Raw genomic sequence first — 15,791 nt, forward strand, 5'->3', positions numbered from 1 at the left:
GATTCACCATCAATTCCTATAAAATTATTGCAAAAAAAGTATTTGTGAGTTTTTCTTCTTACTTGTTGTGGTTCACATAAAAAAGATCCTCCACAATTGCGACACAGCTATAGATTCGATTTGTAATCGTTCTCTTTTCATTGGGTATACAAAAAATCTAAGAAGGTCTCGATCAAACAAAACCTACTATGGTATGTCGTCACATTCGATGTCGACATTTCCAGCATCGTTTGTCAAACAAAACATGGGGAATCTATAGTCGCTGGCACAATATTATTTTCGCTCTAAAAAAAGCTTGGAAATGCCTCGACCCGGGATTGAACCAGGGACCTTTAGATCTTCAGTCTAACGCTCTCCCAACTGCGCTATCGAGGCGCATCGGTGGCCAGTACGGGGCTCGAACCCGCGACATTTGCGTTATTAGCACAACGCTCTAACCAACTGAGCTAACCGGCCGCACGTAAAGCCATCTTCTATTTGAGATTGCATTCAGAGAATATATGTGAAGAGATTACTTCTTGAGGAGTGTTATCTTTTCTGAAATAAAATTAATCCCTTTGAAACTGTTTTTCCAACCGCGTGTTCCCTCTTTGAAGTGGCAAGGAAGTTGCAATGGGTGAAGAAGACAAACAGGCTGAAATCACTGTATCTTCGATATTAAAACAGCATTGAATCCAACAAAACAAACTTCAAATTTGCATTGGCCGGGAATCGAACCCGGGCCTCCCGCGTGGCAGGCGAGAATTCTACCACTGAACCACCAATGCTAAGCTTCCCAAACCGGGAATCGAACCCGGACCGCCTGGGTGAAAGCCAGGAATCCTGACCACTAGACCATTTGGGAGGGCCTGATAAGATCATAGCAGTATTGTTCAATATCCTAGTTTAGCCTAGCAAAAACCAATCTGGTCCGTGTTCTTGTGCGACAGAAAAGGTGCAGATGCTGGATAGAAATCGTCCGACTCAAATTTCGGTTGAAGGAACTTCATCGGATATTTCTCATTTTCACATTTGAAAGCGATGAAATGCTCTTTTCGACTTGTTTCATATGCTACTAAGAGCACACGTGGCAATGGTCGAGGCGCTTGGATTCACCATCAATTCCTATAAAATTATTGCAAAAAAAGTATTTGTGAGTTTTTCTTCTTACTGGTTGTGGTTCACATAAAAAAGGTCCTCCACAATTGCGACACAGCTATAGATTCGATTTGTAATCGTTCTCTTTTCATTGGGTATACAAAAAATCTAAGAAGGTCTCGATCAAACAAAACCTACTATGCTATGTCGTCACATTCGATGTCGACATTTCCAGCATCGTTTGTCAAACAAAACATGGGGAATCTATAGTCGCTGGCACAATATTATTTTCGCTCTAAAAAAAGCTTGGAAATGCCTCGACCCGGGATTGAACCAGGGACCTTTAGATCTTCAGTCTAACGCTCTCCCAACTGAGCTATCGAGGCGCATCGGTGGCCAGTACGGGGCTCGAACCCGCGACATTTGCGTTATTAGCACAACGCTCTAACCAACTGAGCTAACCGGCCGCACGTAAAGCCATCTTCTATTTGAGATTGCATTCAGAGAATATATGTGAAGAGGTTACTTCTTGAGGAGTGTTATCTTTTCTGAAATAAAATTAATCCCTTTGAAACTGTTTTTCCAACCGCGTGTTTCCTCTTTGAAGTGGCAAGGAAGTTGCAATGGGTGAAGATGACAAACAGGCTGAAATCACTGTATCTTCGATATTAAAACAGCATTGAATCCAACAAAACAAACTTCAAATTTGCGTTGGCCGGGAATCGAACCCGGGCCTCCCGCGTGGCAGGCGAGAATTCTACCACTGAACCACCAATGCTAAGCTTCCCAAACCGGGAATCGAACCCGGGCCGCCTGGGTGAAAGCCAGGAATCCTGACCACTAGACCATTTGGGAGGGCCTGATAAGATCATAGCAGTATTGATCAATATCCTAGTTTAGCCTAGCAAAAACCAATCTGGTCCGTGTTCTTGTGCGACAGAAAAGGTGCAGATGCTGGATAGAAATCGTCCGACTCAAATTTCGGTTGAAGGAACTTCATCGGATATTTCTCATTTTCACATTTGAAAGCGATGAAATGCTCTTTTCGACTTGTTTCATATCCTACTAAGAGCACAGGTGGCAATGGTCGAGGCGCTTGGATTCACCATCAATTCCTATAAAATTATTGCAAAAAAAGTATTTGTGAGTTTTTCTTCTTACTTGTTGTGGTTCACATAAAAAAGATCCTCCACAATTGCGACACAGCTATAGATTCGATTTGTAATCGTTCTCTTTTCATTGGGTATACAAAAAATCTAAGAAGGTCTCGATCAAACAAAACCTACTATGGTATGTCGTCACATTCGATGTCGACATTTCCAGCATCGTTTGTCAAACAAAACATGGGGAATCTATAGTCGCTGGCACAATATTATTTTCGCTCTAAAAAAAGCTTGGAAATGCCTCGACCCGGGATTGAACCAGGGACCTTTAGATCTTCAGTCTAACGCTCTCCCAACTGCGCTATCGAGGCGCATCGGTGGCCAGTACGGGGCTCGAACCCGCGACATTTGCGTTATTAGCACAACGCTCTAACCAACTGAGCTAACCGGCCGCACGTAAAGCCATCTTCTATTTGAGATTGCATTCAGAGAATATATGTGAAGAGGTTACTTCTTGAGGAGTGTTATCTTTTCTGAAACAAAATTAATCCCTTTGAAACTGTTTTTCCAACCGCGTGTTCCCTCTTTGAAGTGGCAAGGAAGTTGCAATGGGTGAAGAAGACAAACAGGCTGAAATCACTGTATCTTCGATATTAAAACAGCATTGAATCCAACAAAACAAACTTCAAATTTGCATTGGCCGGGAATCGAACCCGGGCCTCCCGCGTGGCAGGCGAGAATTCTACCACTGAACCACCAATGCTAAGCTTTCCAAACCGGGAATCGAACCCGGGCCGCCTGGGTGAAAGCCAGGAATCCTGACCACTAGACCATTTGGGAGGGCCTGATAAGATCATAGCAGTATTGATCAATATACTAGTTTAGCCTAGCAAAAACCAATCTGGTCCGTGTTCTTGTGCGACAGAAAAGGTGCAGATGCTGGATAGAAATCGTCCGACTCAAATTTCGGTTGAAGGAACTTCATCGGATATTTCTCATTTTCACATTTGAAAGCGATGAAATGCTCTTTTCGACTTGTTTCATATGCTACTAAGAGCACAGGTGGCAATGGTCGAGGCGCTTGGATTCACCATCAATTCCTATAAAATTATTGCAAAAAAAGTATTTGTGAGTTTTTCTTCTTACTTGTTGTGGTTCACATAAAAAAGATCCTCCACAATTGCGACACAGCTATAGATTCGATTTGTAATCGTTCTCTTTTCATTGGGTATACAAAAAATCTAAGAAGGTCTCGATCAAACAAAACCTACTATGGTATGTCGTCACATTCGATGTCGACATTTCCAGCATCGTTTGTCAAACAAAACATGGGGAATCTATAGTCGCTGGCACAATATTATTTTCGCTCTAAAATAAGCTTGGAAATGCCTCGACCCGGGATTGAACCAGGGACCTTTAGATCTTCAGTCTAACGCTCTCCCAACTGCCCTATCGAGGCGCATCGGTGGCCAGTACGGGGCTCGAACCCACGACATTTGCGTTATTAGCACAACGCTCTAACCAACTGAGCTAACCGGCCGCACGTAAAGCCATCTTCTATTTGAGATTGCATTCAGAGAATATATGTGAAGAGATTACTTCTTGAGGAGTGTTATCTTTTCTGAAATAAAATTAATCCCTTTGAAACTGTTTTTCCAACCGCGTGTTCCCTCTTTGAAGTGGCAAGGAAGTTGCAATGGGTGAAGAAGACAAACAGGCTGAAATCACTGTATCTTCGATATTAAAACAGCATTGAATCCAACAAAACACACTTCAAATTTGCATTGGCCGGGAATCGAACCCGGGCCTCCCGCGTGGCAGGCGAAAATTCTACCACTGAACCACCAATGCTAAGCTTCCCAAACCGGGAATCGAACCCGGGCCGCCTGGGTGAAAGCCAGGAATCCTGACCACTAGACCATTTGGGAGGGCCTGATAAGATCATAGCAGTATTGATCAATATCCTAGTTTAGCCTAGCAAAAACCAATCTGGTCCGTGTTCTTGTGCGACAGAAAAGGTGCAGATGCTGGATAGAAATCGTCCGACTCAAATTTCGGTTGAAGGAACTTCATCGGATATTTCTCATTTTCACATTTGAAAGCGATGAAATGCTCTTTTCGACTTGTTTCATATGCTACTAAGAGCACAGGTGGCAATGGTCGAGGCGCTTGGATTCACCATCAATTCCTATAAAATTATTGCAAAAAAAGTATTTGTGAGTTTTTCTTCTTACTTGTTGTGGTTCACATAAAAAAGATCCTCCACAATTGCGACACAGCTATAGATTCGATTTGTAATTGTTCTCTTTTCATTGGGTATACAAAAAATCTAAGAAGGTCTCGATCAAACAAAACCTACTATGGTATGTCGTCACATTCGATGTCGACATTTCCAGCATCGTTTGTAAAACAAAACATGGGGAATCTATAGTCGCTGGCACAATATTATTTTCGCTCTAAAAAAAGCTTGGAAATGCCTCGACCCGGGATTGAACCAGGGACCTTTAGATCTTCAGTCTAACGCTCTCCCAACTGCGCTATCGAGGCGCATCGGTGGCCAGTACGGGGCTCGAACCCGCGACATTTGCGTTATTAGCACAACGCTCTAACCAACTGAGCTAACCGGCCGCACGTAAAGCCATCTTCTATTTGAGATTGCATTCAGAGAATATATGTGAAGAGGTTACTTCTTGAGGAGTGTTATCTTTTCTGAAATAAAATTAATCCCTTTATAACTGTTTTTCCAACCGCGTGTTCCCTCTTTGAAGTGGCAAGGAAGTTGCAATGGGTGAAGAAGACAAACAGGCTGAAATCACTGTATCTTCGATATTAAAACAGCATTGAATCCAACAAAACAAACTTCAAATTTGCATTGGCCGGGAATCGAACCCGGGCCTCCCGCGTGGCAGGCGAGAATTCTACCACTGAACCACCAATGCTAAGCTTCCCAAACCGGGAATCGAACCCGGGCCGCCTGGGTGAAAGCCAGGAATCCTGACCACTAGACCATTTGGGAGGGCCTGATAAGATCATAGCAGTATTGATCAATATACTAGTTTAGCCTAGCAAAAACCAATCTGGTCCGTGTTCTTGTGCGACAGAAAAGGTGCAGATGCTGGATAGAAATCGTCCGACTCAAATTTCGGTTGAAGGAACTTCATCGGATATTTCTCATTTTCACATTTGAAAGCGATGAAATGCTCTTTTCGTCTTGTTTCATATGCTACTAAGAGCACAGGTGGCAATGGTCGAGGCGCTTGGATTCACCATCAATTCCTATAAAATTATTGCAAAAAAAGTATTTGTGAGTTTTTCTTCTTACTTGTTGTGGTTCACATAAAAAAGATCCTCCACAATTGCGACACAGCTATAGATTCGATTTGTAATCGTTCTCTTTTCATTGGGTATACAAAAAATCTAAGAAGGTCTCGATCAAACAAAACCTACTATGGTATGTCGTCACATTCGATGTCGACATTTCCAGCATCGTTTGTCAAACAAAACATGGGGAATCTATAGTCGCTGGCACAATATTATTTTCGCTCTAAAATAAGCTTGGAAATGCCTCGACCCGGGATTGAACCAGGGACCTTTAGATCTTAGTCTAACGCTCTCCCAACTGCGCTATCGAGGCGCATCGGTGGCCAGTACGGGGCTCGAACCCACGACATTTGCGTTATTAGCACAACGCTCTAACCAACTGAGCTAACCGGCCGCACGTAAAGCCATCTTCTATTTGAGATTGCATTCAGAGAATATATGTGAAGAGATTACTTCTTGAGGAGTGTTATCTTTTCTGAAATAAAATTAATCCCTTTGAAACTGTTTTTCCAACCGCGTGTTCCCTCTTTGAAGTGGCAAGGAAGTTGCAATGGGTGAAGAAGACAAACAGGCTGAAATCACTGTATCTTCGATATTAAAACAGCATTGAATCCAACAAAACAAACTTCAAATTTGCATTGGCCGGGAATCGAACCCGGGCCTCCCGCGTGGCAGGCGAGAATTCTACCACTGAACCACCAATGCTAAGCTTCCCAAACCGGGAATCGAACCCGGGCCGCCTGGGTGAAAGCCAGGAATCCTGACCACTAGACCATTTGGGAGGGCCTGATAAGATCATAGCAGTATTGATCAATATCCTAGTTTAGCCTAGCAAAAACCAATCTGGTCCGTGTTCTTGTGCGACAGAAAAGGTGCAGATGCTGGATAGAAATCGTCCGACTCAAATTTCGGTTGAAGGAACTTTATCGGATATTTCTCATTTTCACATTTGAAAGCGATGAAATGCTCTTTTCGACTTGTTTCATATGCTACTAAGAGCACAGGTGGCAATGGTCGAGGCGCTTGGATTCACCATCAATTCCTATAAAATTATTGCAAAAAAAGTATTTGTGAGTTTTTCTTCTTACTGGTTGTGGTTCACATAAAAAAGGTCCTCCACAATTGCGACACAGCTATAGATTCGATTTGTAATCGTTCTCTTTTCATTGGGTATACAAAAAATCTAAGAAGGTCTCGATCAAACAAAACCTACTATGGTATGTCGTCACATTCGATGTCGACATTTCCAGCATCGTTTGTCAAACAAAACATGGGGAATCTATAGTCGCTGGCACAATATTATTTTCGCTCTAAAAAAAGCTTGGAAATGCCTCGACCCGGGATTGAACCAGGGACCTTTAGATCTTCAGTCTAACGCTCTCCCAACTGCGCTATCGAGGCGCATCGGTGGCCAGTACGGGGCTCGAACCCGCGACATTTGCGTTATTAGCACAACGCTCTAACCAACTGAGCTAACCGGCCGCACGTAAAGCCATCTTCTATTTGAGATTGCATTCAGAGAATATATGTGAAGAGGTTACTTCTTGAGGAGTGTTATCTTTTCTGAAATAAAATTAATCCCTTTGAAACTGTTTTTCCAACCGCGTGTTCCCTCTTTGAAGTGGCAAGGAAGTTGCAATGGGTGAAGAAGACAAACAGGCTGAAATCACTGTATCTTCGATATTAAAACAGCATTGAATCCAACAAAACAAACTTCAAATTTGCATTGGCCGGGAATCGAACCCGGGCCTCCCGCGTGGCAGGCGAGAATTCTACCACTGAACCACCAATGCTAAGCTTCCCAAACCGGGAATCGAACCCGGGCCGCCTGGGTGAAAGCCAGGAATCCTGACCACTAGACCATTTGGGAGGGCCTCAAAAGATCATAGCAGTATTGATCAATATCCTAGTTTAGCCTAGCAAAAACCAATCTGGTCCGTGTTCTTGTGCGACAGAAAAGGTGCAGATGCTGGATAGAAATCGTCCGACTCCAATTTCGGTTGAATGAACTTCATCGGATATTTCTCATTTTCACATTTGAAAGCGATGAAATGCTCTTTTCGACTTGTTTCATATGCTACTAAGAGCACACGTGGCAATGGTCGAGGCGCTTGGATTCACCATCAATTCCTATAAAATTATTGCAAAAAAAGTATTTGTGAGTTTTTCTTCTTACTTGTTGTGGTTCACATAAAAAAGATCCTCCACAATTGCGACACAGCTATAGATTCGATTTGTAATCGTTCTCTTTTCATTGGGTATGCAAAAAATCTAAGAAGGTCTCGATCAAACAAAACCTACTATGGTATGTCGTCACATTCGATGTCGACATTTCCAGCATCGTTTGTCAAACAAAACATGGGGAATCTATAGTCGCTGGCACAATATTATTTTCGCTCTAAAAAAGCTTGGGAATGCCTCGACCCGGGATTGAACCAGGGACCTTTAGATCTTCAGTCTAACGCTCTCCCAACTGAGCTATCGAGGCGCATCGGTGGCCAGTACGGGGCTCGAACCCGCGACATTTGCGTTATTAGCACAACGCTCTAACCAACTGAGCTAACCGGCCGCACGTGAAGCCATCTTCTATTTGAGATTGCATTCAGAGAATATATGTGAAGAGGTTACTTCTTGAGGAGTGTTATCTTTTCTGAAATAAAATTAATCCCTTTGAAACTGTTTTTCCAACCGCGTGTTCCCTCTTTGAAGTGGCAAGGAAGTTGCAATGGGTGAAGAAGACCAACAGGCTGAAATCACTGTATCTTCGATATTAAAACAGCATTGAATCCAACAAAACAAACTTCAAATTTGCATTGGTCGGGAATCGAACCCGGGCCTCCCGCGTGGCAGGCGAGAATTCTACCACTGAACCACCAATGCTAAGCTTCCCAAACCGGGAATCGAACCCGGGCCGCCTGGGTGAAAGCCAGGAATCCTGACCACTAGACCATTTGGGAGGGCCTGATAAGATCATAGCAGTATTGATCAATATCCTAGTTTAGCCTAGCAAAAACCAATCTGGTCCGTGTTCTTGTGCGACAGAAAAGGTGCAGATGCTGGATAGAAATCGTCCGACTCAAATTTCGGTTGAAGGAACTTCATCGGATATTTCTCATTTTCACATTTGAAGGCGATGAAATGCTCTTTTCGACTTGTTTCATATCCTACTAAGAGCACAGGTGGCAATGGTCGAGGCGCTTGGATTCACCATCAATTCCTATAAAATTATTGCAAAAAAAGTATTTGTGAGTTTTTCTTCTTACTTGTTGTGGTTCACATAAAAAAGATCCTCCACAATTGCGACACAGCTATAGATTCGATTTGTAATCGTTCTCTTTTCATTGGGTATACAAAAAATCTAAGAAGGTCTCGATCAAACAAAACCTACTATGGTATGTCGTCACATTCGATGTCGACATTTCCAGCATCGTTTGTCAAACAAAACATGGGGAATCTATAGTCGCTGGCACAATATTATTTTCGCTCTAAAAAAAGCTTGGAAATGCCTCGACCCGGGATTGAACCAGGGACCTTTAGATCTTCAGTCTAACGCTCTCCCAACTGCGCTATCGAGGCGCATCGGTGGCCAGTACGGGGCTCGAACCCGCGACATTTGCGTTATTAGCACAACGCTCTAACCAACTGAGCTAACCGGCCGCACGTAAAGCCATCTTCTATTTGAGATTGCATTCAGAGAATATATGTGAAGAGATTACTTCTTGAGGAGTGTTATCTTTTCTGAAATAAAATTAATCCCTTTGAAACTGTTTTTCCAACCGCGTGTTCCCTCTTTGAAGTGGCAAGGAAGTTGCAATGGGTGAAGAAGACAAACAGGCTGAAATCACTGTATCTTCGATATTAAAACAGCATTGAATCCAACAAAACAAACTTCAAATTTGCATTGGCCGGGAATCGAACCCGGGCCTCCCGCGTGGCAGGCGAGAATTCTACCACTGAACCACCAATGCTAAGCTTCCCAAACCGGGAATCGAACCCGGACCGCCTGGGTGAAAGCCAGGAATCCTGACCACTAGACCATTTGGGAGGGCCTGATAAGATCATAGCAGTATTGTTCAATATCCTAGTTTAGCCTAGCAAAAACCAATCTGGTCCGTGTTCTTGTGCGACAGAAAAGGTGCAGATGCTGGATAGAAATCGTCCGACTCAAATTTCGGTTGAAGGAACTTCATCGGATATTTCTCATTTTCACATTTGAAAGCGATGAAATGCTCTTTTCGACTTGTTTCATATGCTACTAAGAGCACAGGTGGCAATGGTCGAGGCGCTTGGATTCACCATCAATTCCTATAAAATTATTGCAAAAAAAGTATTTGTGAGTTTTTCTTCTTACTGGTTGTGGTTCACATAAAAAAGGTCCTCCACAATTGCGACACAGCTATAGATTCGATTTGTAATCGTTCTCTTTTCATTGGGTATACAAAAAATCTAAGAAGGTCTCGATCAAACAAAACCTACTATGGTATGTCGTCACATTCGATGTCGACATTTCCAGCATCGTTTGTCAAACAAAACATGGGGAATCTATAGTCGCTGGCACAATATTATTTTCGCTCTAAAAAAAGCTTGGAAATGCCTCGACCCGGGATTGAACCAGGGACCTTTAGATCTTCAGTCTAACGCTCTCCCAACTGAGCTATCGAGGCGCATCGGTGGCCAGTACGGGGCTCGAACCCGCGACATTTGCGTTATTAGCACAACGCTCTAACCAACTGAGCTAACCGGCCGCACGTAAAGCCATCTTCTATTTGAGATTGCATTCAGAGAATATATGTGAAGAGGTTACTTCTTGAGGAGTGTTATCTTTTCTGAAATAAAATTAATCCCTTTGAAACTGTTTTTCCAACCGCGTGTTTCCTCTTTGAAGTGGCAAGGAAGTTGCAATGGGTGAAGATGACAAACAGGCTGAAATCACTGTATCTTCGATATTAAAACAGCATTGAATCCAACAAAACAAACTTCAAATTTGCGTTGGCCGGGAATCGAACCCGGGCCTCCCGCGTGGCAGGCGAGAATTCTACCACTGAACCACCAATGCTAAGCTTCCCAAACCGGGAATCGAACCCGGGCCGCCTGGGTGAAAGCCAGGAATCCTGACCACTAGACCATTTGGGAGGGCCTGATAAGATCATAGCAGTATTGATCAATATCCTAGTTTAGCCTAGCAAAAACCAATCTGGTCCGTGTTCTTGTGCGACAGAAAAGGTGCAGATGCTGGATAGAAATCGTCCGACTCAAATTTCGGTTGAAGGAACTTCATCGGATATTTCTCATTTTCACATTTGAAAGCGATGAAATGCTCTTTTCGACTTGTTTCATATCCTACTAAGAGCACAGGTGGCAATGGTCGAGGCGCTTGGATTCACCATCAATTCCTATAAAATTATTGCAAAAAAAGTATTTGTGAGTTTTTCTTCTTACTTGTTGTGGTTCACATAAAAAAGATCCTCCACAATTGCGACACAGCTATAGATTCGATTTGTAATCGTTCTCTTTTCATTGGGTATACAAAAAATCTAAGAAGGTCTCGATCAAACAAAACCTACTATGGTATGTCGTCACATTCGATGTCGACATTTCCAGCATCGTTTGTCAAACAAAACATGGGGAATCTATAGTCGCTGGCACAATATTATTTTCGCTCTAAAAAAAGCTTGGAAATGCCTCGACCCGGGATTGAACCAGGGACCTTTAGATCTTCAGTCTAACGCTCTCCCAACTGCGCTATCGAGGCGCATCGGTGGCCAGTACGGGGCTCGAACCCGCGACATTTGCGTTATTAGCACAACGCTCTAACCAACTGAGCTAACCGGCCGCACGTAAAGCCATCTTCTATTTGAGATTGCATTCAGAGAATATATGTGAAGAGGTTACTTCTTGAGGAGTGTTATCTTTTCTGAAACAAAATTAATCCCTTTGAAACTGTTTTTCCAACCGCGTGTTCCCTCTTTGAAGTGGCAAGGAAGTTGCAATGGGTGAAGAAGACAAACAGGCTGAAATCACTGTATCTTCGATATTAAAACAGCATTGAATCCAACAAAACAAACTTCAAATTTGCATTGGCCGGGAATCGAACCCGGGCCTCCCGCGTGGCAGGCGAGAATTCTACCACTGAACCACCAATGCTAAGCTTTCCAAACCGGGAATCGAACCCGGGCCGCCTGGGTGAAAGCCAGGAATCCTGACCACTAGACCATTTGGGAGGGCCTGATAAGATCATAGCAGTATTGATCAATATACTAGTTTAGCCTAGCAAAAACCAATCTGGTCCGTGTTCTTGTGCGACAGAAAAGGTGCAGATGCTGGATAGAAATCGTCCGACTCAAATTTCGGTTGAAGGAACTTCATCGGATATTTCTCATTTTCACATTTGAAAGCGATGAAATGCTCTTTTCGACTTGTTTCATATGCTACTAAGAGCACAGGTGGCAATGGTCGAGGCGCTTGGATTCACCATCAATTCCTATAAAATTATTGCAAAAAAAGTATTTGTGAGTTTTTCTTCTTACTTGTTGTGGTTCACATAAAAAAGATCCTCCACAATTGCGACACAGCTATAGATTCGATTTGTAATCGTTCTCTTTTCATTGGGTATACAAAAAATCTAAGAAGGTCTCGATCAAACAAAACCTACTATGGTATGTCGTCACATTCGATGTCGACATTTCCAGCATCGTTTGTCAAACAAAACATGGGGAATCTATAGTCGCTGGCACAATATTATTTTCGCTCTAAAATAAGCTTGGAAATGCCTCGACCCGGGATTGAACCAGGGACCTTTAGATCTTCAGTCTAACGCTCTCCCAACTGCCCTATCGAGGCGCATCGGTGGCCAGTACGGGGCTCGAACCCACGACATTTGCGTTATTAGCACAACGCTCTAACCAACTGAGCTAACCGGCCGCACGTAAAGCCATCTTCTATTTGAGATTGCATTCAGAGAATATATGTGAAGAGATTACTTCTTGAGGAGTGTTATCTTTTCTGAAATAAAATTAATCCCTTTGAAACTGTTTTTCCAACCGCGTGTTCCCTCTTTGAAGTGGCAAGGAAGTTGCAATGGGTGAAGAAGACAAACAGGCTGAAATCACTGTATCTTCGATATTAAAACAGCATTGAATCCAACAAAACACACTTCAAATTTGCATTGGCCGGGAATCGAACCCGGGCCTCCCGCGTGGCAGGCGAGAATTCTACCACTGAACCACCAATGCTAAGCTTCCCAAACCGGGAATCGAACCCGGGCCGCCTGGGTGAAAGCCAGGAATCCTGACCACTAGACCATTTGGGAGGGCCTGATAAGATCATAGCAGTATTGATCAATATCCTAGTTTAGCCTAGCAAAAACCAATCTGGTCCGTGTTCTTGTGCGACAGAAAAGGTGCAGATGCTGGATAGAAATCGTCCGACTCAAATTTCGGTTGAAGGAACTTCATCGGATATTTCTCATTTTCACATTTGAAAGCGATGAAATGCTCTTTTCGACTTGTTTCATATGCTACTAAGAGCACAGGTGGCAATGGTCGAGGCGCTTGGATTCACCATCAATTCCTATAAAATTATTGCAAAAAAAGTATTTGTGAGTTTTTCTTCTTACTTGTTGTGGTTCACATAAAAAAGATCCTCCACAATTGCGACACAGCTATAGATTCGATTTGTAATCGTTCTCTTTTCATTGGGTATACAAAAAATCTAAGAAGGTCTCGATCAAACAAAACCTACTATGGTATGTCGTCACATTCGATGTCGACATTTCCAGCATCGTTTGTAAAACAAAACATGGGGAATCTATAGTCGCTGGCACAATATTATTTTCGCTCTAAAAAAAGCTTGGAAATGCCTCGACCCGGGATTGAACCAGGGACCTTTAGATCTTCAGTCTAACGCTCTCCCAACTGCGCTATCGAGGCGCATCGGTGGCCAGTACGGGGCTCGAACCCGCGACATTTGCGTTATTAGCACAACGCTCTAACCAACTGAGCTAACCGGCCGCACGTAAAGCCATCTTCTATTTGAGATTGCATTCAGAGAATATATGTGAAGAGGTTACTTCTTGAGGAGTGTTATCTTTTCTGAAATAAAATTAATCCCTTTATAACTGTTTTTCCAACCGCGTGTTCCCTCTTTGAAGTGGCAAGGAAGTTGCAATGGGTGAAGAAGACAAACAGGCTGAAATCACTGTATCTTCGATATTAAAACAGCATTGAATCCAACAAAACAAACTTCAAATTTGCATTGGCCGGGAATCGAACCCGGGCCTCCCGCGTGGCAGGCGAGAATTCTACCACTGAACCACCAATGCTAAGCTTCCCAAACCGGGAATCGAACCCGGGCCGCCTGGGTGAAAGCCAGGAATCCTGACCACTAGACCATTTGGGAGGGCCTGATAAGATCATAGCAGTATTGATCAATATACTAGTTTAGCCTAGCAAAAACCAATCTGGTCCGTGTTCTTGTGCGACAGAAAAGGTGCAGATGCTGGATAGAAATCGTCCGACTCAAATTTCGGTTGAAGGAACTTCATCGGATATTTCTCATTTTCACATTTGAAAGCGATGAAATGCTCTTTTCGTCTTGTTTCATATGCTACTAAGAGCACAGGTGGCAATGGTCGAGGCGCTTGGATTCACCATCAATTCCTATAAAATTATTGCAAAAAAAGTATTTGTGAGTTTTTCTTCTTACTTGTTGTGGTTCACATAAAAAAGATCCTCCACAATTGCGACACAGCTATAGATTCGATTTGTAATCGTTCTCTTTTCATTGGGTATACAAAAAATCTAAGAAGGTCTCGATCAAACAAAACCTACTATGGTATGTCGTCACATTCGATGTCGACATTTCCAGCATCGTTTGTCAAACAAAACATGGGGAATCTATAGTCGCTGGCACAATATTATTTTCGCTCTAAAATAAGCTTGGAAATGCCTCGACCCGGGATTGAACCAGGGACCTTTAGATCTTAGTCTAACGCTCTCCCAACTGCGCTATCGAGGCGCATCGGTGGCCAGTACGGGGCTCGAACCCACGACATTTGCGTTATTAGCACAACGCTCTAACCAACTGAGCTAACCGGCCGCACGTAAAGCCATCTTCTATTTGAGATTGCATTCAGAGAATATATGTGAAGAGATTACTTCTTGAGGAGTGTTATCTTTTCTGAAATAAAATTAATCCCTTTGAAACTGTTTTTCCAACCGCGTGTTCCCTCTTTGAAGTGGCAAGGAAGTTGCAATGGGTGAAGAAGACAAACAGGCTGAAATCACTGTATCTTCGATATTAAAACAGCATTGAATCCAACAAAACAAACTTCAAATTTGCATTGGCCGGGAATCGAACCCGGGCCTCCCGCGTGGCAGGCGAGAATTCTACCACTGAACCACCAATGCTAAGCTTCCCAAACCGGGAATCGAACCCGGGCCGCCTGGGTGAAAGCCAGGAATCCTGACCACTAGACCATTTGGGAGGGCCTGATAAGATCATAGCAGTATTGATCAATATCCTAGTTTAGCCTAGCAAAAACCAATCTGGTCCGTGTTCTTGTGCGACAGAAAAGGTGCAGATGCTGGATAGAAATCGTCCGACTCAAATTTCGGTTGAAGGAACTTCATCGGATATTTCTCATTTTCACATTTGAAAGCGATGAAATGCTCTTTTCGACTTGTTTCATATGCTACTAAGAGCACAGGTGGCAATGGTCGAGGCGCTTGGATTCACCATCAATTCCTATAAAATTATTGCAAAAAAAGTATTTGTGAGTTTTTCTTCTTACTGGTTGTGGTTCACATAAAAAAGGTCCTCCACAATTGCGACACAGCTATAGATTCGATTTGTAATCGTTCTCTTTTCATTGGGTATACAAAAAATCTAAGAAGGTCTCGATCAAACAAAACCTACTATGGTATGTCGTCACATTCGATGTCGACATTTCCAGCATCGTTTGTCAAACAAAACATGGGGAATCTATAGTCGCTGGCACAATATTATTTTCGCTCTAAAAAAGCTTGGGAATGCCTCGACCCGGGATTGAACCAGGGACCTTTAGATCTTCAGTCTAACGCTCTCCCAACTGAGCTATCGAGGCGCATCGGTGGCCAGTACGGGGCTCGAACCCGCGACATTTGCGTTATTAGCACAACGCTCTAACCAACTGAGCTAACCGGCCGCACGTAAAGCCATCTTCTATTTGAGATTGCATTCAGAGAATATATGTGAAGAGGTTACTTCTTGAGGAGTGTTATCTTTTCTGAAATAAAATTAATCCCTTTGAAA

The 15,791-nt window shown here is 43.1% G+C and overlaps 56 non-coding genes across 56 annotated transcripts; all 56 read right to left on the bottom strand.

The window, feature by feature from the left end:
* Window positions 1-302: 302 nt before the first annotated feature.
* Window positions 303-375, bottom strand: Trnaf-gaa (transfer RNA phenylalanine (anticodon GAA)). The gene has a single exon. It is a non-coding gene; the product is annotated as a tRNA-Phe (tRNA).
* A 7-nt stretch (window positions 376-382) lies between these two features.
* Window positions 383-456, bottom strand: Trnai-aau (transfer RNA isoleucine (anticodon AAU)). The gene has a single exon. It is a non-coding gene; the product is annotated as a tRNA-Ile (tRNA).
* Window positions 457-696: 240 nt separating this feature from the next.
* On the bottom strand, window positions 697-767 carry Trnag-gcc (transfer RNA glycine (anticodon GCC)). The gene has a single exon. It is a non-coding gene; the product is annotated as a tRNA-Gly (tRNA).
* Window positions 768-772: 5 nt separating this feature from the next.
* Window positions 773-844, bottom strand: Trnae-uuc (transfer RNA glutamic acid (anticodon UUC)). Its single transcript has one exon. It is a non-coding gene; the product is annotated as a tRNA-Glu (tRNA).
* Window positions 845-1,390: 546 nt separating this feature from the next.
* Trnaf-gaa (transfer RNA phenylalanine (anticodon GAA)) lies at window positions 1,391-1,463 on the bottom strand. The gene has a single exon. It is a non-coding gene; the product is annotated as a tRNA-Phe (tRNA).
* Window positions 1,464-1,470: 7 nt separating this feature from the next.
* On the bottom strand, window positions 1,471-1,544 carry Trnai-aau (transfer RNA isoleucine (anticodon AAU)). Its single transcript has one exon. It is a non-coding gene; the product is annotated as a tRNA-Ile (tRNA).
* A 240-nt stretch (window positions 1,545-1,784) lies between these two features.
* On the bottom strand, window positions 1,785-1,855 carry Trnag-gcc (transfer RNA glycine (anticodon GCC)). Its single transcript has one exon. It is a non-coding gene; the product is annotated as a tRNA-Gly (tRNA).
* A 5-nt stretch (window positions 1,856-1,860) lies between these two features.
* Trnae-uuc (transfer RNA glutamic acid (anticodon UUC)) lies at window positions 1,861-1,932 on the bottom strand. The gene has a single exon. It is a non-coding gene; the product is annotated as a tRNA-Glu (tRNA).
* A 546-nt stretch (window positions 1,933-2,478) lies between these two features.
* Window positions 2,479-2,551, bottom strand: Trnaf-gaa (transfer RNA phenylalanine (anticodon GAA)). Its single transcript has one exon. It is a non-coding gene; the product is annotated as a tRNA-Phe (tRNA).
* Window positions 2,552-2,558: 7 nt separating this feature from the next.
* Window positions 2,559-2,632, bottom strand: Trnai-aau (transfer RNA isoleucine (anticodon AAU)). The gene has a single exon. It is a non-coding gene; the product is annotated as a tRNA-Ile (tRNA).
* Window positions 2,633-2,872: 240 nt separating this feature from the next.
* Trnag-gcc (transfer RNA glycine (anticodon GCC)) lies at window positions 2,873-2,943 on the bottom strand. Its single transcript has one exon. It is a non-coding gene; the product is annotated as a tRNA-Gly (tRNA).
* Window positions 2,944-2,948: 5 nt separating this feature from the next.
* On the bottom strand, window positions 2,949-3,020 carry Trnae-uuc (transfer RNA glutamic acid (anticodon UUC)). Its single transcript has one exon. It is a non-coding gene; the product is annotated as a tRNA-Glu (tRNA).
* A 546-nt stretch (window positions 3,021-3,566) lies between these two features.
* Trnaf-gaa (transfer RNA phenylalanine (anticodon GAA)) lies at window positions 3,567-3,639 on the bottom strand. Its single transcript has one exon. It is a non-coding gene; the product is annotated as a tRNA-Phe (tRNA).
* Window positions 3,640-3,646: 7 nt separating this feature from the next.
* On the bottom strand, window positions 3,647-3,720 carry Trnai-aau (transfer RNA isoleucine (anticodon AAU)). The gene has a single exon. It is a non-coding gene; the product is annotated as a tRNA-Ile (tRNA).
* A 240-nt stretch (window positions 3,721-3,960) lies between these two features.
* Window positions 3,961-4,031, bottom strand: Trnag-gcc (transfer RNA glycine (anticodon GCC)). The gene has a single exon. It is a non-coding gene; the product is annotated as a tRNA-Gly (tRNA).
* Window positions 4,032-4,036: 5 nt separating this feature from the next.
* On the bottom strand, window positions 4,037-4,108 carry Trnae-uuc (transfer RNA glutamic acid (anticodon UUC)). Its single transcript has one exon. It is a non-coding gene; the product is annotated as a tRNA-Glu (tRNA).
* A 546-nt stretch (window positions 4,109-4,654) lies between these two features.
* On the bottom strand, window positions 4,655-4,727 carry Trnaf-gaa (transfer RNA phenylalanine (anticodon GAA)). The gene has a single exon. It is a non-coding gene; the product is annotated as a tRNA-Phe (tRNA).
* A 7-nt stretch (window positions 4,728-4,734) lies between these two features.
* Window positions 4,735-4,808, bottom strand: Trnai-aau (transfer RNA isoleucine (anticodon AAU)). The gene has a single exon. It is a non-coding gene; the product is annotated as a tRNA-Ile (tRNA).
* A 240-nt stretch (window positions 4,809-5,048) lies between these two features.
* Window positions 5,049-5,119, bottom strand: Trnag-gcc (transfer RNA glycine (anticodon GCC)). The gene has a single exon. It is a non-coding gene; the product is annotated as a tRNA-Gly (tRNA).
* Window positions 5,120-5,124: 5 nt separating this feature from the next.
* On the bottom strand, window positions 5,125-5,196 carry Trnae-uuc (transfer RNA glutamic acid (anticodon UUC)). The gene has a single exon. It is a non-coding gene; the product is annotated as a tRNA-Glu (tRNA).
* Window positions 5,197-5,821: 625 nt separating this feature from the next.
* Trnai-aau (transfer RNA isoleucine (anticodon AAU)) lies at window positions 5,822-5,895 on the bottom strand. The gene has a single exon. It is a non-coding gene; the product is annotated as a tRNA-Ile (tRNA).
* A 240-nt stretch (window positions 5,896-6,135) lies between these two features.
* Trnag-gcc (transfer RNA glycine (anticodon GCC)) lies at window positions 6,136-6,206 on the bottom strand. Its single transcript has one exon. It is a non-coding gene; the product is annotated as a tRNA-Gly (tRNA).
* A 5-nt stretch (window positions 6,207-6,211) lies between these two features.
* On the bottom strand, window positions 6,212-6,283 carry Trnae-uuc (transfer RNA glutamic acid (anticodon UUC)). The gene has a single exon. It is a non-coding gene; the product is annotated as a tRNA-Glu (tRNA).
* Window positions 6,284-6,829: 546 nt separating this feature from the next.
* On the bottom strand, window positions 6,830-6,902 carry Trnaf-gaa (transfer RNA phenylalanine (anticodon GAA)). The gene has a single exon. It is a non-coding gene; the product is annotated as a tRNA-Phe (tRNA).
* A 7-nt stretch (window positions 6,903-6,909) lies between these two features.
* Trnai-aau (transfer RNA isoleucine (anticodon AAU)) lies at window positions 6,910-6,983 on the bottom strand. The gene has a single exon. It is a non-coding gene; the product is annotated as a tRNA-Ile (tRNA).
* Window positions 6,984-7,223: 240 nt separating this feature from the next.
* Window positions 7,224-7,294, bottom strand: Trnag-gcc (transfer RNA glycine (anticodon GCC)). Its single transcript has one exon. It is a non-coding gene; the product is annotated as a tRNA-Gly (tRNA).
* A 5-nt stretch (window positions 7,295-7,299) lies between these two features.
* On the bottom strand, window positions 7,300-7,371 carry Trnae-uuc (transfer RNA glutamic acid (anticodon UUC)). The gene has a single exon. It is a non-coding gene; the product is annotated as a tRNA-Glu (tRNA).
* Window positions 7,372-7,916: 545 nt separating this feature from the next.
* On the bottom strand, window positions 7,917-7,989 carry Trnaf-gaa (transfer RNA phenylalanine (anticodon GAA)). The gene has a single exon. It is a non-coding gene; the product is annotated as a tRNA-Phe (tRNA).
* Window positions 7,990-7,996: 7 nt separating this feature from the next.
* Window positions 7,997-8,070, bottom strand: Trnai-aau (transfer RNA isoleucine (anticodon AAU)). The gene has a single exon. It is a non-coding gene; the product is annotated as a tRNA-Ile (tRNA).
* A 240-nt stretch (window positions 8,071-8,310) lies between these two features.
* Window positions 8,311-8,381, bottom strand: Trnag-gcc (transfer RNA glycine (anticodon GCC)). The gene has a single exon. It is a non-coding gene; the product is annotated as a tRNA-Gly (tRNA).
* A 5-nt stretch (window positions 8,382-8,386) lies between these two features.
* On the bottom strand, window positions 8,387-8,458 carry Trnae-uuc (transfer RNA glutamic acid (anticodon UUC)). Its single transcript has one exon. It is a non-coding gene; the product is annotated as a tRNA-Glu (tRNA).
* A 546-nt stretch (window positions 8,459-9,004) lies between these two features.
* Trnaf-gaa (transfer RNA phenylalanine (anticodon GAA)) lies at window positions 9,005-9,077 on the bottom strand. Its single transcript has one exon. It is a non-coding gene; the product is annotated as a tRNA-Phe (tRNA).
* A 7-nt stretch (window positions 9,078-9,084) lies between these two features.
* Window positions 9,085-9,158, bottom strand: Trnai-aau (transfer RNA isoleucine (anticodon AAU)). The gene has a single exon. It is a non-coding gene; the product is annotated as a tRNA-Ile (tRNA).
* Window positions 9,159-9,398: 240 nt separating this feature from the next.
* Trnag-gcc (transfer RNA glycine (anticodon GCC)) lies at window positions 9,399-9,469 on the bottom strand. The gene has a single exon. It is a non-coding gene; the product is annotated as a tRNA-Gly (tRNA).
* A 5-nt stretch (window positions 9,470-9,474) lies between these two features.
* On the bottom strand, window positions 9,475-9,546 carry Trnae-uuc (transfer RNA glutamic acid (anticodon UUC)). The gene has a single exon. It is a non-coding gene; the product is annotated as a tRNA-Glu (tRNA).
* Window positions 9,547-10,092: 546 nt separating this feature from the next.
* Trnaf-gaa (transfer RNA phenylalanine (anticodon GAA)) lies at window positions 10,093-10,165 on the bottom strand. The gene has a single exon. It is a non-coding gene; the product is annotated as a tRNA-Phe (tRNA).
* A 7-nt stretch (window positions 10,166-10,172) lies between these two features.
* Window positions 10,173-10,246, bottom strand: Trnai-aau (transfer RNA isoleucine (anticodon AAU)). Its single transcript has one exon. It is a non-coding gene; the product is annotated as a tRNA-Ile (tRNA).
* A 240-nt stretch (window positions 10,247-10,486) lies between these two features.
* On the bottom strand, window positions 10,487-10,557 carry Trnag-gcc (transfer RNA glycine (anticodon GCC)). The gene has a single exon. It is a non-coding gene; the product is annotated as a tRNA-Gly (tRNA).
* Window positions 10,558-10,562: 5 nt separating this feature from the next.
* Trnae-uuc (transfer RNA glutamic acid (anticodon UUC)) lies at window positions 10,563-10,634 on the bottom strand. Its single transcript has one exon. It is a non-coding gene; the product is annotated as a tRNA-Glu (tRNA).
* Window positions 10,635-11,180: 546 nt separating this feature from the next.
* Window positions 11,181-11,253, bottom strand: Trnaf-gaa (transfer RNA phenylalanine (anticodon GAA)). Its single transcript has one exon. It is a non-coding gene; the product is annotated as a tRNA-Phe (tRNA).
* Window positions 11,254-11,260: 7 nt separating this feature from the next.
* Trnai-aau (transfer RNA isoleucine (anticodon AAU)) lies at window positions 11,261-11,334 on the bottom strand. The gene has a single exon. It is a non-coding gene; the product is annotated as a tRNA-Ile (tRNA).
* Window positions 11,335-11,574: 240 nt separating this feature from the next.
* Window positions 11,575-11,645, bottom strand: Trnag-gcc (transfer RNA glycine (anticodon GCC)). Its single transcript has one exon. It is a non-coding gene; the product is annotated as a tRNA-Gly (tRNA).
* Window positions 11,646-11,650: 5 nt separating this feature from the next.
* On the bottom strand, window positions 11,651-11,722 carry Trnae-uuc (transfer RNA glutamic acid (anticodon UUC)). Its single transcript has one exon. It is a non-coding gene; the product is annotated as a tRNA-Glu (tRNA).
* A 546-nt stretch (window positions 11,723-12,268) lies between these two features.
* Window positions 12,269-12,341, bottom strand: Trnaf-gaa (transfer RNA phenylalanine (anticodon GAA)). Its single transcript has one exon. It is a non-coding gene; the product is annotated as a tRNA-Phe (tRNA).
* Window positions 12,342-12,348: 7 nt separating this feature from the next.
* Trnai-aau (transfer RNA isoleucine (anticodon AAU)) lies at window positions 12,349-12,422 on the bottom strand. The gene has a single exon. It is a non-coding gene; the product is annotated as a tRNA-Ile (tRNA).
* A 240-nt stretch (window positions 12,423-12,662) lies between these two features.
* Trnag-gcc (transfer RNA glycine (anticodon GCC)) lies at window positions 12,663-12,733 on the bottom strand. The gene has a single exon. It is a non-coding gene; the product is annotated as a tRNA-Gly (tRNA).
* Window positions 12,734-12,738: 5 nt separating this feature from the next.
* On the bottom strand, window positions 12,739-12,810 carry Trnae-uuc (transfer RNA glutamic acid (anticodon UUC)). The gene has a single exon. It is a non-coding gene; the product is annotated as a tRNA-Glu (tRNA).
* Window positions 12,811-13,356: 546 nt separating this feature from the next.
* Window positions 13,357-13,429, bottom strand: Trnaf-gaa (transfer RNA phenylalanine (anticodon GAA)). Its single transcript has one exon. It is a non-coding gene; the product is annotated as a tRNA-Phe (tRNA).
* A 7-nt stretch (window positions 13,430-13,436) lies between these two features.
* Window positions 13,437-13,510, bottom strand: Trnai-aau (transfer RNA isoleucine (anticodon AAU)). Its single transcript has one exon. It is a non-coding gene; the product is annotated as a tRNA-Ile (tRNA).
* A 240-nt stretch (window positions 13,511-13,750) lies between these two features.
* Trnag-gcc (transfer RNA glycine (anticodon GCC)) lies at window positions 13,751-13,821 on the bottom strand. The gene has a single exon. It is a non-coding gene; the product is annotated as a tRNA-Gly (tRNA).
* Window positions 13,822-13,826: 5 nt separating this feature from the next.
* Window positions 13,827-13,898, bottom strand: Trnae-uuc (transfer RNA glutamic acid (anticodon UUC)). Its single transcript has one exon. It is a non-coding gene; the product is annotated as a tRNA-Glu (tRNA).
* A 625-nt stretch (window positions 13,899-14,523) lies between these two features.
* Window positions 14,524-14,597, bottom strand: Trnai-aau (transfer RNA isoleucine (anticodon AAU)). Its single transcript has one exon. It is a non-coding gene; the product is annotated as a tRNA-Ile (tRNA).
* A 240-nt stretch (window positions 14,598-14,837) lies between these two features.
* Window positions 14,838-14,908, bottom strand: Trnag-gcc (transfer RNA glycine (anticodon GCC)). The gene has a single exon. It is a non-coding gene; the product is annotated as a tRNA-Gly (tRNA).
* Window positions 14,909-14,913: 5 nt separating this feature from the next.
* Window positions 14,914-14,985, bottom strand: Trnae-uuc (transfer RNA glutamic acid (anticodon UUC)). The gene has a single exon. It is a non-coding gene; the product is annotated as a tRNA-Glu (tRNA).
* A 545-nt stretch (window positions 14,986-15,530) lies between these two features.
* Trnaf-gaa (transfer RNA phenylalanine (anticodon GAA)) lies at window positions 15,531-15,603 on the bottom strand. Its single transcript has one exon. It is a non-coding gene; the product is annotated as a tRNA-Phe (tRNA).
* A 7-nt stretch (window positions 15,604-15,610) lies between these two features.
* Window positions 15,611-15,684, bottom strand: Trnai-aau (transfer RNA isoleucine (anticodon AAU)). Its single transcript has one exon. It is a non-coding gene; the product is annotated as a tRNA-Ile (tRNA).
* Between the last annotated feature and the right edge of the window lie 107 nt (window positions 15,685-15,791).

The sequence above is a fragment of the Ascidia mentula genome, chromosome 4 (genome assembly GCF_947561715.1).
Source record: "Ascidia mentula chromosome 4, kaAscMent1.1, whole genome shotgun sequence".
NCBI lineage: Eukaryota > Metazoa > Chordata > Ascidiacea > Phlebobranchia > Ascidiidae > Ascidia > Ascidia mentula.